This window comes from Euprymna scolopes, chromosome 14 (genome assembly GCF_053919585.1).
Source record: "Euprymna scolopes isolate OS-2025 chromosome 14, ASM5391958v1, whole genome shotgun sequence".
In the NCBI taxonomy this organism is placed as follows: Eukaryota; Metazoa; Mollusca; class Cephalopoda; order Sepiida; family Sepiolidae; genus Euprymna; species Euprymna scolopes.
The window spans coordinates 15662222-15677070 of NC_136495.1; the positions used below are offsets into that span (position 1 = coordinate 15662222).

Consider the following 14849-nt stretch of genomic DNA (forward strand, 5'->3'; position numbering starts at 1 on the left):
GAATCACATTTTTGTTCGTTTCATTCATTTTCAATCCCTTCATAACATTCTTCATCATTAAGCCCATGATCTATAAATCTCGCTGACGCTTATCCTTGTGTGGCTTTTATCTTTGATAACATTGAAAAATATATATGAAAACAAAGGAAGAAGGAACAGTGAACAGCTCAAAGAGGCCATTAGAAAAAGGAAGGAAGAAATAATTGGTACGAACCGGAAGGAGCGAAAAAGGGCTGGTGCACGACGTTGAGAATATACATAATCGGTGGTTTGGTATCATTAGACTGGGTCAGTGTTTAGGATAGCTGGAGAAACGTATAAGATTATATGTTGTTAGGGTATTCGGTAACTAAAACGTCTGAGACTCATAAATAAATGCTTGCATAAATATGAAAAGAAAAGCTCCTTTTCAGAACTAAACCGAATATTTTCCAGTGTGATGCCATCTTCGTTATCAGCCGCAAATCGAAATTAAAATAGATACCATCTTTGTTATCAGCAACTAATAAATGCTATCAGTAATAAATTATTTTATTTATTGCTCTTAAATAACAATTAAATACCAATGGTTAGTAATACAAGCATAAGTGATATCTTTAACATATTTAGCATTTTGAAACGTTGGCTGTAGTCAACTTAAAAATAGCAACTGTTGAACAATATGCCGAGCTACATAGTTTTCAACCGCAGTTTTACGCTATGCCAGGCGGAACTAATTCAAAATACAAACATTCTACAAAGTACGTGACAGAGATCAGACTACTCTGAATAGCAAGAAATAAAACAAAAGATATGATATTACAACAACAACAACAACAACAACAACAACAACAACAACAACAGCAACAACAACAACAACAAAATGTTGTTTGAAATGATAATAGAATAGAGAAGAACTCTTGGAGAGCGTAAACCTTTGCAAATTTCCACCAATAAGGTTTCATCTACCTTCAATCTCACATATAAAGATTGATTGTGAAGTTTTAAAAATTGGACCTAAGTAGCATTTAAGCTGACACATTAAACTTTGATTATGGCTAACAAATTGACAATTGTTATTGCTGTATTAAAATAACATACAGCGCTACAGTTCGTTACAAAAATGATGTTATCCCGCTCAGACAACTGATAATATGAAAATATTTTTCTTTGCCCATCAGTTTGCCTCTAACTCCACTTTAGACCCAACAAACTATTTTCTCCTTAATTTCCCTTTTACGAACTAAAGCTACACTCGACGATCTAAAAATCATTAAAAAAAAAAAAAAAACTAGACCCTTCAAAGGCGCATCGACCCGATTTCATCCCGGCTATACTATCAAGAAATTCTCTGCCGAGGTTTCCCAGTTCTCTCCGATCTCTACAACAAATGCCTTTTCGAATTTTGCTTAACTGACTGCTGGAAATGTGCTTTTGTTATTCCAGTTTTCAAGAATTCTGTCGAAAGAACTGACCCACTCAATTATCGCACCATTAGGCTCCTCCCTCTCTTCGCTAAAATATTTCAGTCCTTAATCAATCAAGCACTCGTCCATCACCTCAAAGGTAATACACTTCTTTCCTACCGATAGTATGTAATTAGGTGTGCCCGGTCTGTAGCAGATATCCTAATTGTAATTTTCGAACATATACTATGCACTGGAAAAAGAAAGGGGGGCTAGGGCTACTACCTTAGACATATCTAAAATCTTTCACATAGTTTGGCACGATGGTCTTCTCGTGAAAATAAAACCATGTAGTATTACTGAGTGAATACTTAACATAATCAAATTCTTCTTAGATAAGATAATATTCCGGGTTGTCCTTGATAGTTGTACGTAAAACAACACGATATAAATGCAGGTGTGCTACAGGGGTTGATCTTTGGACTCTTATTATTCCTGATATTCACAAATGGCCTCCCTGATAAAATTGTCTTCGAGATGGTTATACTTGCTGATGGCACCATGCTATATAACAGACAGGTGGGGAAAACGAATGGACACATATCTAAAGAAATGGTTAAAACGTTACAGGAAGACCTTCAACCTATTGTGGAATGGGTCTGTAAATGGATAGCAATGTTCAATGCTGCCTGGAGTAAGCTTATTTCCTTCATTAACTTTTTTCTTCTTTTTTTTACATGGAGGTCACCACTTTTCAAGGCCCAGAAGCCACTCGGGGATAAGGGTTATTGTGTGTACAGTAATCAATGGGATAATATCGTAGTAATAGTTAATATTGGAGATTTGATAAAGTGTCATTACTTAAGGGAGCCGTTCATCAGGAATTTGTTTGTGTTGGACTTGAAGACATCCAAGTTGAAATCGGGGGGGGGGACAGGCAAGCGGAAGAGTTCCACAGGCGTGCAGTTCTTAGAAAGAAGCTTTGTTCATCGAATCTAGGTTTTGATTAAGGCACAGATAAAGAGTGGGGAAAATTATTGACAGTGGTTTCAGTTAGTCCGGTGTTTTTCGTGAAAGACTGGCGAGGGGGGACCAGAGAATGGAGCTCAGACGAGCACTTGCCATGGAAATAACGATACAACAGAGACAGGCTCGCAACGTCTCTTCTGTGGAAGAGAGGCTACAAAGAAGAGTAAAGGGCATCCTCCGCCAAGCCACGAAGTCTATTTTGTACTCTGCCAAGGCAGGATAGGCTGTTTTTAGCAGCTCCTGCCCAGATGTGGCAGTACTACTCCATCCTTGGACCTTCTCAATCACTGATTGCACTGGCTAATGATATTTTACTTGAAAGTAATTCGTTAAAACTCCTGGTTTTATCATTCATATGCAACATGAATTGGGATAAATACATTGAGAACATTGCCAAGGCTGCTGCAAAAAAAGATGGCCTCTCTCTATCGTGTATCTTGCACCTCTACAGAGTCACTATTCACCCACATCTAGGCTAGTGCATCTCCTTTAGTTTTTCGCTCCTAGTCAAGATTAAAAAAATAGTCGTCAACCTTATAGGTCCCGCCCGTACTAGCAAGCAAACTCAAACCTCTGCCCCATCGCCGAAATGTGGCGTTTCTGTGCCTGTTTTACAAGTATTTTCACGCAATGTGCTCTGATGAACTACAAACAATTGTATCTCCTGGACATAGAGAATCCAGACAGACCTGTCAAGCAGCAAAATCCCACCTCTGCAGTGTATAGATCTCTAGATACTGGAAAGCCTTATACTAAAATAGTGTCTTCCCTCGAAGTGCTAGATGTTTGAATTCCCTTCCGGGTTCTGCTTCCTCGACTGTACTGACGTGCAGAAGTTCAAGTGTTAGTGTGAACATATATCTCGCTGGCCAACTCCCTACATAATAGCTCTAGGAAGGTCCTAAATAGTAGCCCCTTACGACCAAGTGGTACTGTGCTTTAGAGTGAAATAACAGTAAAAATAAATAAAAAATAAAATGTAAATTAGCAAGGGGAATAACTTATGATTTCCAAAATGTCTTTTATAAAGATCCAGTCAGTATTTATGATGTAAAATTGCAAAGAGACTGATGCGCTATCTAATCAACGTCATATTTCTATATGCGTGCTAGTCATGGACCCTAACATCAGACCTGAAGAGAAGAATACAGGATACAGAGTTGATATTTTTAACACCTCATACAGGGACCACGTTACTAATAAAGAAGTGAAGAAAAGACTTATATAAGCATATGAGCGAAATGATCACTGTTAAAAAGAGGGAAAAGAAGTGGTACGGCCACGGCACACATCCGTCAGGTGTCAAAACAGTACCGCAGAAAGTGTCCAGTAATGCAGAAAATCGGGAAAGTTAGAAGAGCTTGTTGCCAGGTCGTCTTTAGCACGTCGAAGGTTATCCAAACCATGGATTAAATGGTGGTGAGTCAATAGACAACTCATCATCATATCTTATCGCAATAGAAATCAACCCATCGCATGGTGGTGCTATTTGCCTCCTTAAGGTCTTGGTTTGAGCAATGAGGGCCCAATCGGCAGTTTTCCCTAAGGTGGTGCATCGTTTGTACCTCTCCACATCGACATAAAGGTGAGGTGTCTTGGCCCCACTTGTGGAGATTGTCTTTTGTTTTGCCTACTTTGGCTCTGGCTCTATTTAGAGTCACCCAGTTTTTTCTACCAAGGTTTGAACCCTGGGGGAGTGTTTCTTTTGGGTCTGGTAGGGCTTCATTTTTATTCCTGCTGTTATAGTCTCACCATCGTTCCATTCTATAGGAGGTAGCTTGCCTGGGATCGATTTCCTCTATATTCATGAAGCTACTGCGAGATTTTAGTCTTTGTCTCACTGATTGGTGGCCAACCAGTGAGTGCCTGTGGTCGTTAAGCTGTTTGTACTGTTCTATTCTGGTGATGACTTATCGCCTGATATGTGGTGGTGGAATACCAGTTAGGCAGTATAGAGCTGGCAAGGGAGTTGGTCTTAGGGCACTAGTTATGGTCCGGTATGCCTTGCTCAGCTCTACATCAATTTTATGGGCATGGCATGATCTTGCCCATACTGGGGCACAATACTCCGCTGTGGAATGGCACAGTGCGAGAGCTGTTTGCCTCAGTGTTTGGGGGTCGGCACCCCAATTGCTGGTGGCAAGCTTACAGACAAGTGAACAATAAATAAATTAATACACAAATAATGCATAAGAAAACATGCAATAAAAGAGATCATGAGCCGACATTCCCGTTAGGTCACCGAAGTTAAGCAACGTTGAACCTGGTCAGTACTAAATGGGTGACCATTTGGGACTTTCAGGTGCTGTATGTGCTCTCTGCTTATCTCGACATTGTTTCCAGTCACCCTGGACTTCTCCTTACCACTGGACTCAAACAGTGCTGATTCATGAGAGGTGTGGTTGTAGATTGCGCAACTCTAGCCTCACAACTATATGCTCAGCTGTCCTTACAGTGGATATCCTTTGTCTTTCGAGACTGAACTGAGGCATCGAGCTGGTTTCATAATTATGGGGTACCGGAAAATATATACGCGTTAAATTATTTTTATTTTTTGAATAGAAATATTCACACGATATGGCCTGAAAAGTTAAGATAATGGCTTCAAAGTTTTTATCATTGTTCCGTTGGCTTGACGGTTAAAGTCGCGTCAACAATGTTAATTTTTCGTTTCAACTTTAACTTAAATATCAGTGCACGAAATACTGTTTTCAAAGTAGTAAAAATGGTGGAGCCAACTTGATGGAATTTAATTGCGCACGTGGCAAAAACACCCCGTTTTGCGGCGTTTTTTTTGTTTGTTTTTTTTTACTATGTTTTACAGGTTTTTTTTCTTAGTAAAAATAAATAAAATTTTCACCTTTTCTGAATGCGTTCGTTAATCCGACCAAAAGCGATCAACTCTAACATTTTATTTTTTCCAAATAAAAAATTTTGTAAGTGCCACACAAAATAAACACATTTAATATACATATCCCCAAAAAATCCAATATCTGATCTCAGAAAAGTAAAATATAACACACACACACACACACACACACACACACACACACACACACACACACACATACATACATACATAAACCTGACATATATATATATATATATATATATATATATATATATATATATATATATATATATTCAATAACTGATTCTCTTTTAAATTCCCGATTCTGGTGCAGTTAACGATTAGTTTCTTTTTATATTACTAAATAGAGAGTTATTGCTTCATTCATTTTCGAATTATATATCGAAAAAATTGTAACTTTTGGAGATATCGAAAATATTTGTGCCTATTATCCAATGCCAAAAACGATTCTTTTATTGTTTTATTTTGATTTTGATTTTTTGTTGAATAAACTTAATCAAAATGATAAATGTTTATTCAGATTAACCTAACAGTGAACCTAAACCCCACCACCAGTGTATTTTTACGTTTGCGAAAATATATTCACATATTACGTGGATTTTTACGCTAATACAAAAATAAGAAACAAATTTATAGTTAAAGGTTTAGATATTATAAAAGAATCTGAATCAGGAATTTAGAATAGAATCAGCAATTGTATCGGAATTTAGAAATCTATTGGAATCGTCTCTCACTAATATATAATTTCTTATTTATCAGAAATCAAACATTAAATTTTTTTAATATGTAAATGGAATGTGTTTTACTAAATTTTTGATTTGAAAAAGTTTTCTTTGATCATGAGAATACTACTACTACTACTACTACTACTAATATATATATATATATATATATATATATATATATATATATATATATATATATAAGGAATGTAAAAATACCAGCGGTGGTTGACGTTATGTTTTGAGAAAAATAGAAAAACCGAATGAAATTATTAAAATAATCAACGTTTCGTCCTTATTTCAGAGGACATCTTCAGGATAATTGAAGTAAAAATGTAAGAAAAAGTCAGATCGTACGAAAAGGAGGACAGTTTTTGAATCCTACCCATGTCGGGAAGGACGTACACATATGTTTGTCCTTCCGGACATGGGTAGGATTCAAAAACTGTCCTCCTTTTCGTACGATCTATGACTTTTTCTTACATTTTTACTTCAATTATCCTGAAGATGTCCTCTGAAATAAGGACGAAACGTTGATTATTTTAATAATTTCATTCGGTTTTTTTTTATTTTTCTCAAACATATATATATATATATATATATATATATATATATATATATATATATATATATATATATATATATATATATATAATGGTTGTATAGATTGGTTCCTAGAAGTAAATCCAATGAAACCGGTGTCATTATTAAAAAGTGCTCAATGTAGAGCAGCATATGATATATAGTCTGTTTATCATACAACCATTATTGGTTACATATGTGCATACATGTTTCAGTGGAATCCTAATTCAAGGAGACCACCTCATCAGACAAAAAAAAAAGAGCGATACTGAAAATAGAGTCAGGATTACATTCGTTTTTTTTATAGGATATTCGGGTGTGGTTTTCCTATAAAAAACGAATGTAGTCTTGACAGTATCTGTTTCGTAACGCAAAATCAATCACTGAATTATTATATCAATGTCCTTTATTCTCTATATTTCTCTGTAATTACATTTAGCTTCTTAAATAAGGATTGATATATATTATAAGAAAAATAAGAAAATATATTTCTATAGAAATATATATATATATATATATATATATATATATACTATACTATACTATACTATACTATACTATACTATTTGTAAAATGTTGAATATCCAGCGTAGCAACAAGTCTAGAAAACATATGCAAGAAATAACGTTTGAAAATAAGTCATATACCATCCGCGGTGACTATGCAATATTTGGTTATATACTTAGAGAACGGAGCTGTTAAACCTGACATAGTAATATAGGAAAAGAAATAAAGAAGCAACACTAGTTGAAGTCAGTGCCCCCAAATATGTTGACTTAAACAGAGCTGGAAGGAAAATATAAATAAATAAAACTAAGTCAACTCCACGAAACGAAAAGGTCATTTGCACCCAAATGGTAAATGCCTATTGTACGACATAAAAAAATGGGATCAGAAAAGATCTCAATAATTCCAGTATACATAAGAGAAATTGGGCCTATGAAAAAGAATTTCAAAAGCTATCTGACGAGTATACCCGGTGAACCAAGTGGAAGAAAGATGCAAACAATTGTGTTTAAAGGGGCAGTTAGAATCCTAAAAATAATATCTCGGTTGGAGTCTCTGAAATAGCGATATATATATATATATATATATATATATATATATATATATATATATATATATATATATATATATATATATATATATATATTAGTGGCCTGGCAAGGCCACAGAGGAGACAACCAAGCAAAAAAAGAACCCTAAGCAGAACTCATCCCAAAGCAGCAAAACTAAAGCTGACACTATATATACAAATGTAGGCTAATTTGGGCATATTTTATTGGCTTGAAAATATATTTGTTTTTAACTAATTGTCATAATTTTTAACCATGGAATAGTATTATAATCTTCTAAGAGCTTGCAAATTTTCATGTAGTCTCGGTCCATAGAACCAAAGATGTGAGCATTTAAATATTCAATTTTGCTACAAGTATAGATATATCCATATATAGATATACTAGTTTTAGGAAAATTTTATAAGTTCGAAATCTCGGCAACTAATGATCTGAATTTAACAAATGAAGGCTCATTGGAAAGCTAATGACCTGAATTGTATAGTGGGCTACGTGACATGTGCCCTAAAGGTCACACATTCCTGTTTCAAGAAGTGAGGGGTCACCTTTCTATATTGATTTAACGTAAAATGAGCACCTACTTTATGGCCACCTTGGCTATAAAGTGGATGTTCATTTTACGTTAAATTAATATAGAAAAGTGATCCCTCACTTTTTAAAACTATAATTTCTTTATATCTTGGAAACTATTCGTTTTCTGGGATTTTTACTGTTGTTTTCGTTTTCAGAACCCTCGAAAATATCTAAAAGTGATAATTTTAAAAGATTTTTCGTGGCCGGAAAGATACGACACCTTAACTAATACTTCAATCATAGACATTTGTTTTCCTAGTTTTGCATATGGATTACAAAATATCTGATATTTCCCCAAAACCTCTAGCCTTGATGGAGGGGAGACTAAAACTTGCTGTTATGGTTTCAAATGATCTGAAATAACAGCAAGAGGAGACTTGATTCCAAATATTTCTCATATGTTATATCTCTTCTCTTTGGTTTTCATACATAAAGTAAATTTCATAGTGTATAAGGATTACTTGATACTGGAGATATTCATAATCGTACACCATTTCCACAATAGGGGAGATATAACATATGAAAAATATTTGGAATTAAGTCTCCCCTTGCTGTTATTTGAGATCATTTGAAACCATAGCAACAAATTTTAGTCCCCCCCTCTATCAAGGCCAGAGGTTTATATATATATATATATATATATATATATATATATATATATATATATATATATATATATATATAGCCAGTAGAGTTTAGTTTCCTAGAAGTACATCCAATGAAACAACATGTGTCTACCAAAGAGTGCTCAATGAGTGAACAGAGCAGGTATATTAAATTTATTTATACAAACATTAATGGCTACATATGTGCATACATGTTTCTGCAATCACCCGCGTTGGGGGACTACGTCTTCAGGCCAAGAATTACCGTCGAAAAAAAGTTTCAGTTTAAAAAACTATACAGGCACACAATTGTTTCCATCAATTACTGATATTTTTTTAGTTCACTGCATATTGTTATTATTATTGTTATTATTGTTATTATTATTGTTATTATTATTATTATTATTATTATTATTATTATTACTACTACTACTACTACTACTACTATTATTATGCCGGTGGGGGCACTCATCAGTGCAAAATATGCATAAAAAAAATAAAAATAAAGAGTTACATCGACCTATAAATAGTCTCTCTGGCGCGGACAGTCCAGTATATATATATATATATATATATATATATATATATATATATATATATATATATATATATAAAGCTGTATGTGTGTGTGTGTGTGTGTGTGTGGTTACGAATAGGCTCCTATATGGTTGACTATTTAAAAAAACTGATTACATATAATGATAGAAAATGGATGTATCGAGACACGGGAATGGTTATGTTTGATCTGGCAGCACGGTGGTTCATTAAAATTGTGGGGTCTGCGTTCGCGCCTGGTCCACAAAGTATGGCAATAAAAAATCAAAGCATTAAAAACAAAAACGTTTACAAGTGTTTTTGATATAGATGTACATAAGAATACTTTGATAAGTATGTTTTATCTTAAATAGGGATGGTATAATAAAATTGTGGGGTCTGCATTCGCGCCTGGCCTCCATAGAATGGAAATAGGCACAAACTTTAATAAAGACTTTTCATATCTATTTGTGTAAGTATACTTTGATAATTATGTTTCAGTTGAAGAAATATGGTATAATAAAATTATGGGGTGTTCGTTCGCACCTGACCTCCATAGAATGGAAATATGTCACAAAGTTTTTAAAGGTTTTTTAATATAGATCCACAGAATATTGTGATAAGTGTTTCAGTGTGAACAGGTATGGTATAATAAATTATGGGGTTTATCTATTTTATTTTTACTTTCATCATTTGGTTTTGATACCCCCAAATTTACAACCCTTCCTTTTCATAACCTATCATACTTTCATAAATCAGAGTCCATTTTATGTAGGCTGTTTTTGAACCCATTCAACGACGGGTGCTTTTGCTAATATATATATATATATATATATATATATATATATATATATATATATATATATATATATATATATATATATATCCGGTTGAATACAACTGAGTTTTCATTTTTTTTCTCGAGTCTATGAATAATTAGTGCTATTCGCCGGGCAATCTTTTTCGTTTAGGCTGGCAGTTTGTATATTATGGCACTAAGTGATAGTGTTTTACTGCGATACAGCTTATGGGATGGCGAATCAATTTTTTATGATTTCAGGTTCAAATGAACAGCTACAGCAGGAATTGAAATACACTCTACTAAAGCCTGATTGTCGCAGCAGGTTGATTTCAAAAATGCAATCTCGACGTGAGAGCACTTCAGAAGAACAATATGCAAATTGAAAAAAATGTTATAGAAACGTATGGAATGCTTCAGACTGCTTTTGGACCATCTTGCATGAATCAAGCATCAGTTTTTTAGTGGCATAAGAGATTCAAGGAAGGCGGTAGTCTGTGAGGGATGATGAGAGGTGTGGGAAAAATAAAGAAGTCAAAACACCAGAGTTGATTGGTCAATAAAGAGTTTCAAGGATAAGGAACGTGGTGTGTCTATAGAGACAATAAGTGCACAGTTTGATGTCAATGTGGTAACTGTACACACGATTATTCGCAAGGAGTAGGATGCGGACATTTGGTTATTCCCTAAGGTAAAAGAAAAATCTTAGAGGCTGTCGTTATGAGACAATTAAGGAGATGAAAGAGGCTGTGACGAGAGTCATTCATACGTTCACACAAAAAGACTTCTACGAAACCTTCCAGAAGTTGTTGGAACGGCATAACAAGTGTATTGCAGCCGGAGGAGATTACTTCAAAGAGGACTGCAGTTTCACGTGTGTACAGTCAATGAAAGTGGCCATACGAAAAAAGTCTGAAAACTTATTGAAAGAACCTCATATTTTATTTTAATTGTCTGAGTTGTCTGTTGAGAAGGAAAGGTAAGTGCAGGGTAGAGTTGATTTTTATTTTATTTTATTTTATTATTGTTTATTTTTAATTGTGTAATACGGTTAATATATTGGTACTGATATTGAATGCGATTCAGTTAATATTGAGCTGTAGTTTTTTTTTTGGGGGGGGGGTAGTAGTAATGCTACTAATAATTTTAATCTTTGTGTACATTTGCTTCGGTATCTAATTTTAGTATTATTTGTTAGTATATTTGCATTTTTGCTGGCTGTATTTTTTGTTGTGGGAGATAGGGTGGTGTTGGATGGCGTTGTTGTTTGAAAGGTGATATGTTAATCGTCGGGAGAAAGTTGTCGTCGTGTGACCAATAAATGTACTATAGAAATTTTTACATTGGCGTGGAAGACATTCTTCGAATGGACATGAGAATTCATATATTACATTTGTCTGGTTCGTTTAGGTGTTAGTAATATTAGTTACTCTATACATTTACATAATAAAAATAAATTCTAACCTTAACAAAAACGACACCATCAAGTTTGATATTAAAAAACAAAACAAATACATAGTAACTATAAACTAGACAAAAAGATAATAGCAAATTTAATTAAATAGTACATTAAACCCATCGAACAAAACAAAAAGTTCAAACTAAAAATATACTACACAAAATTTTAAACTACTTACCTAATAATAAAAATAATAATACAGTAACACCCTGGGTAACGGTTGCTCTAGGATACGTGTTTTTTCAGGTTACGATGTGGAATACGATGTTTTTCCGCCCTTGGTTACGGTATTTTCCTCGACGTACGGTGTTATTTATAATGTTATTTGATTATATACACGTGTATTGTATATTGTATGTATATATTTTGTTACTGATTTTAATGCCATATCCCGGGGTTCTACTGTACTACTTTACAACTTTACTATAAATACATTTAACCAAGCCTCGATAACAATTACAACAACAACCACTCCTGACGACGATCGAGATACCAATCGAAAGCACTTGAGGAAATTGCCAAAAAATTAACACTTGGTGCAATGGTGCCATGATATATAACCAGGAAACAAAAAAAAAATTGCCTGGTGAATAAAACGAATTGTCCGTAGAATCGGAAAAAAAATGAAAACTCAGTCGTGTATGTCTAGATAACGACTTGCTACTGAATTGGACATACATACATACATAGATACATACATGCATACATACATGCATACACACACACACACACACACACACACACACACACATATATATATATATATATATATATATATATATATATATATATTCAGAATGTGAGAGATTATATATAATAAATTCTACAGCCAAATAATGTCGCAGCCCACAACGAACCGGAAGTCCAAGACTAAAAAAACTAAAAAAACAAATCATAAAGCAAAGTATATATATATATATATATATATATATATATATATATATATATATATATATATATATATATATATATATATATACACACAAAAGTGTTTATCTCTTGGACCACTTCTTAGATATGAGCGCCCAGTGCCAAACTAAAATACAAGTTACTGTACCAGTTGTGAAGCAATAAGGAATAAGATACTAATTTGCTTCTCTTTGTAATATTGGTAGAGTTTCACATTAATTATTAGGCATTGACTGTAAAAACAATGAAGAGTAAAAGAGATAATGGTTTTTCGGGTTTCTATTACTGTACACATAGATTCCAAAAAGTTGTCAAAAAACAAATACATAACAAATAAATGCTATCAAAGGCAAGATAAGTTACTTTTCTACCTAACTGGGTATGTTTTTAGTGTTTTTATTTAATCTAACATGTTTATTCAGCTTGAAAAACATACAATGTTTACCGATGTATTGGAAAATTTAAAATGCCGCCCGACTCTTTCTTTGACACAGTAGGTTTGGGAAAAGGAGTTATAAATAATAAAAAAAAAAAAACTAGACAAAATACGGTTAAAAACTCGCTCAGTATATGTTACCGTGACATAGGCTTATTTTATTTTATTTAGTTACACTTGATTTTCGTATCAATATTTAAAAGAAATAATAAAAAAAGGCTATGTCAAAAATGTGAGATATACGCGATGCCTTTTTATAGAGGACTATATATACCAAAACTTCACAGATGAGTTTGGTAGAGACCGTTACGCACGCACACAGGCAAATTAACTTACATATATAGTATGCACAATGTGAAAAACATGCACTGATAGAATTGAGTGTAATAGTTAAATGAAACCAGTCAGTTAATTAGAAACTATAACAATGAATAATTATTTAATGAAAATTATTATTTCAAAGAAGTATGCAAATTCTTTAACCTTCATGTAGTTGCTCGAATATCAATGACTGAGTATATTAAATAATTCGTTTAAATACTTTCTGAATAGAAAAGGCAGGTCTTTAATATCAATGTCAGTGCGATAACAAAGACTCAACTTATATATATATAATGGAAAAAGTTCTTTTGAAAGCACCTTTAAGAATTAAAATGTGAAATGGAGCAAAAACACCTTCATATTTTTGCTTTGCCAACTCGCGATCGCTTTGCAAAATTTCGTTTCTTGTAAGACTTGAAACATTCATCAAAAATAAACCTTCATTCATGACGTCAACACGAAACAAAATATTTCTTATTGATTCATAAAATATAATATATTCATACGGATAAACGAACATAAACATTTTCGTAATTTCGATGCAAAATTATTCATCTTTTAAATATGTCTGAAAAGAAGGTAAGGTAAGGAAGAAAACAATTTGTCTTTACATTTGAAATTTAGAAATAACGTATTGAAAATCAAGGCCTCTAAAGAAAGAGCATGTGAACACAAATGCTAAATATTTGTCGAGGAAATCAAATGATATTTATGTTAAAATTCGAAAAAAGACATCACTGACTTAAAAACAATGGCAAATAATAGTTAACTAATAAAATGTCCTTCTTAAAAAACTAATATGCAAATTAGTTAACCTATCGACTGATGCGTCATTTACAATAGGAATATACAAACAAAAAAATGGCGATTCTATTGTGAAATGTGTAATTAACTTGAAATAGTGCGTTTTGACTTCATCGTTAGTGAAAGAAAGGGGCCCAACCTTTGCATTTATGCATTTAAAAAATGAGCCCAACTTTCGTATTTATTCATTTGGATTAAAAAGAGTAATTTTAAATTGTTTTATTACAATTTAAAATTAACATTTTTTTTTTCAAATTTAAAGTGACATTAGTGAAACCCGAAATTAGGAATATTACGCTATCGGAAAGAACAATGGAAATAAAGTTACTTACGAAGATCTGAAGTTAACGGGTGGAAGCCGTGGACGTAAAGACGAATTTCAGCGTGCACTGGGCATATATATATATATATATATATATATATATATATATATATATATATATATATATATATAGAGAGAGAGAGAGAGAGAGAGAGAGAGAGAGAAAGAGAGAGAGGGGGTATGTTTGAGGTTGTGGCACGCGTTTCTCCGAAAAGGTGGAAGGCTTGCGCCGATGAGAAATTCCTTTTATAGACAACCTGCCAGGAGACAGAAAGTAAAAGAGTAGCAACATCAACCAAAAAAAAAGTTCCAGATAGCCGAACGCTGTGCCATCTAATTGCGCGAAATTCGAGCCTATTTAGACAGACAGGCATATAGAAGAAGAAGAAGAAGAAGAAGAAGAAGAAGAAGAAGAAGAAGA

At 33.5% G+C, this 14849-nt stretch overlaps 1 protein-coding gene across 1 annotated transcript in view; it reads right to left on the reverse strand.

The window, feature by feature from the left end:
- Nucleotides 1-14566, reverse strand: part of LOC145292868 (transgelin-3-like) — a 74653-nt gene extending 60087 nt beyond the window's left edge. The window contains exon 1 of the mRNA XM_080138976.1: nucleotides 14439-14566. The gene's annotated coding sequence lies outside the window, so the exon portion shown is untranslated. The remainder of the gene's footprint in view (nucleotides 1-14438) is intronic.
- Nucleotides 14567-14849: the final 283 nt, after the last annotated feature.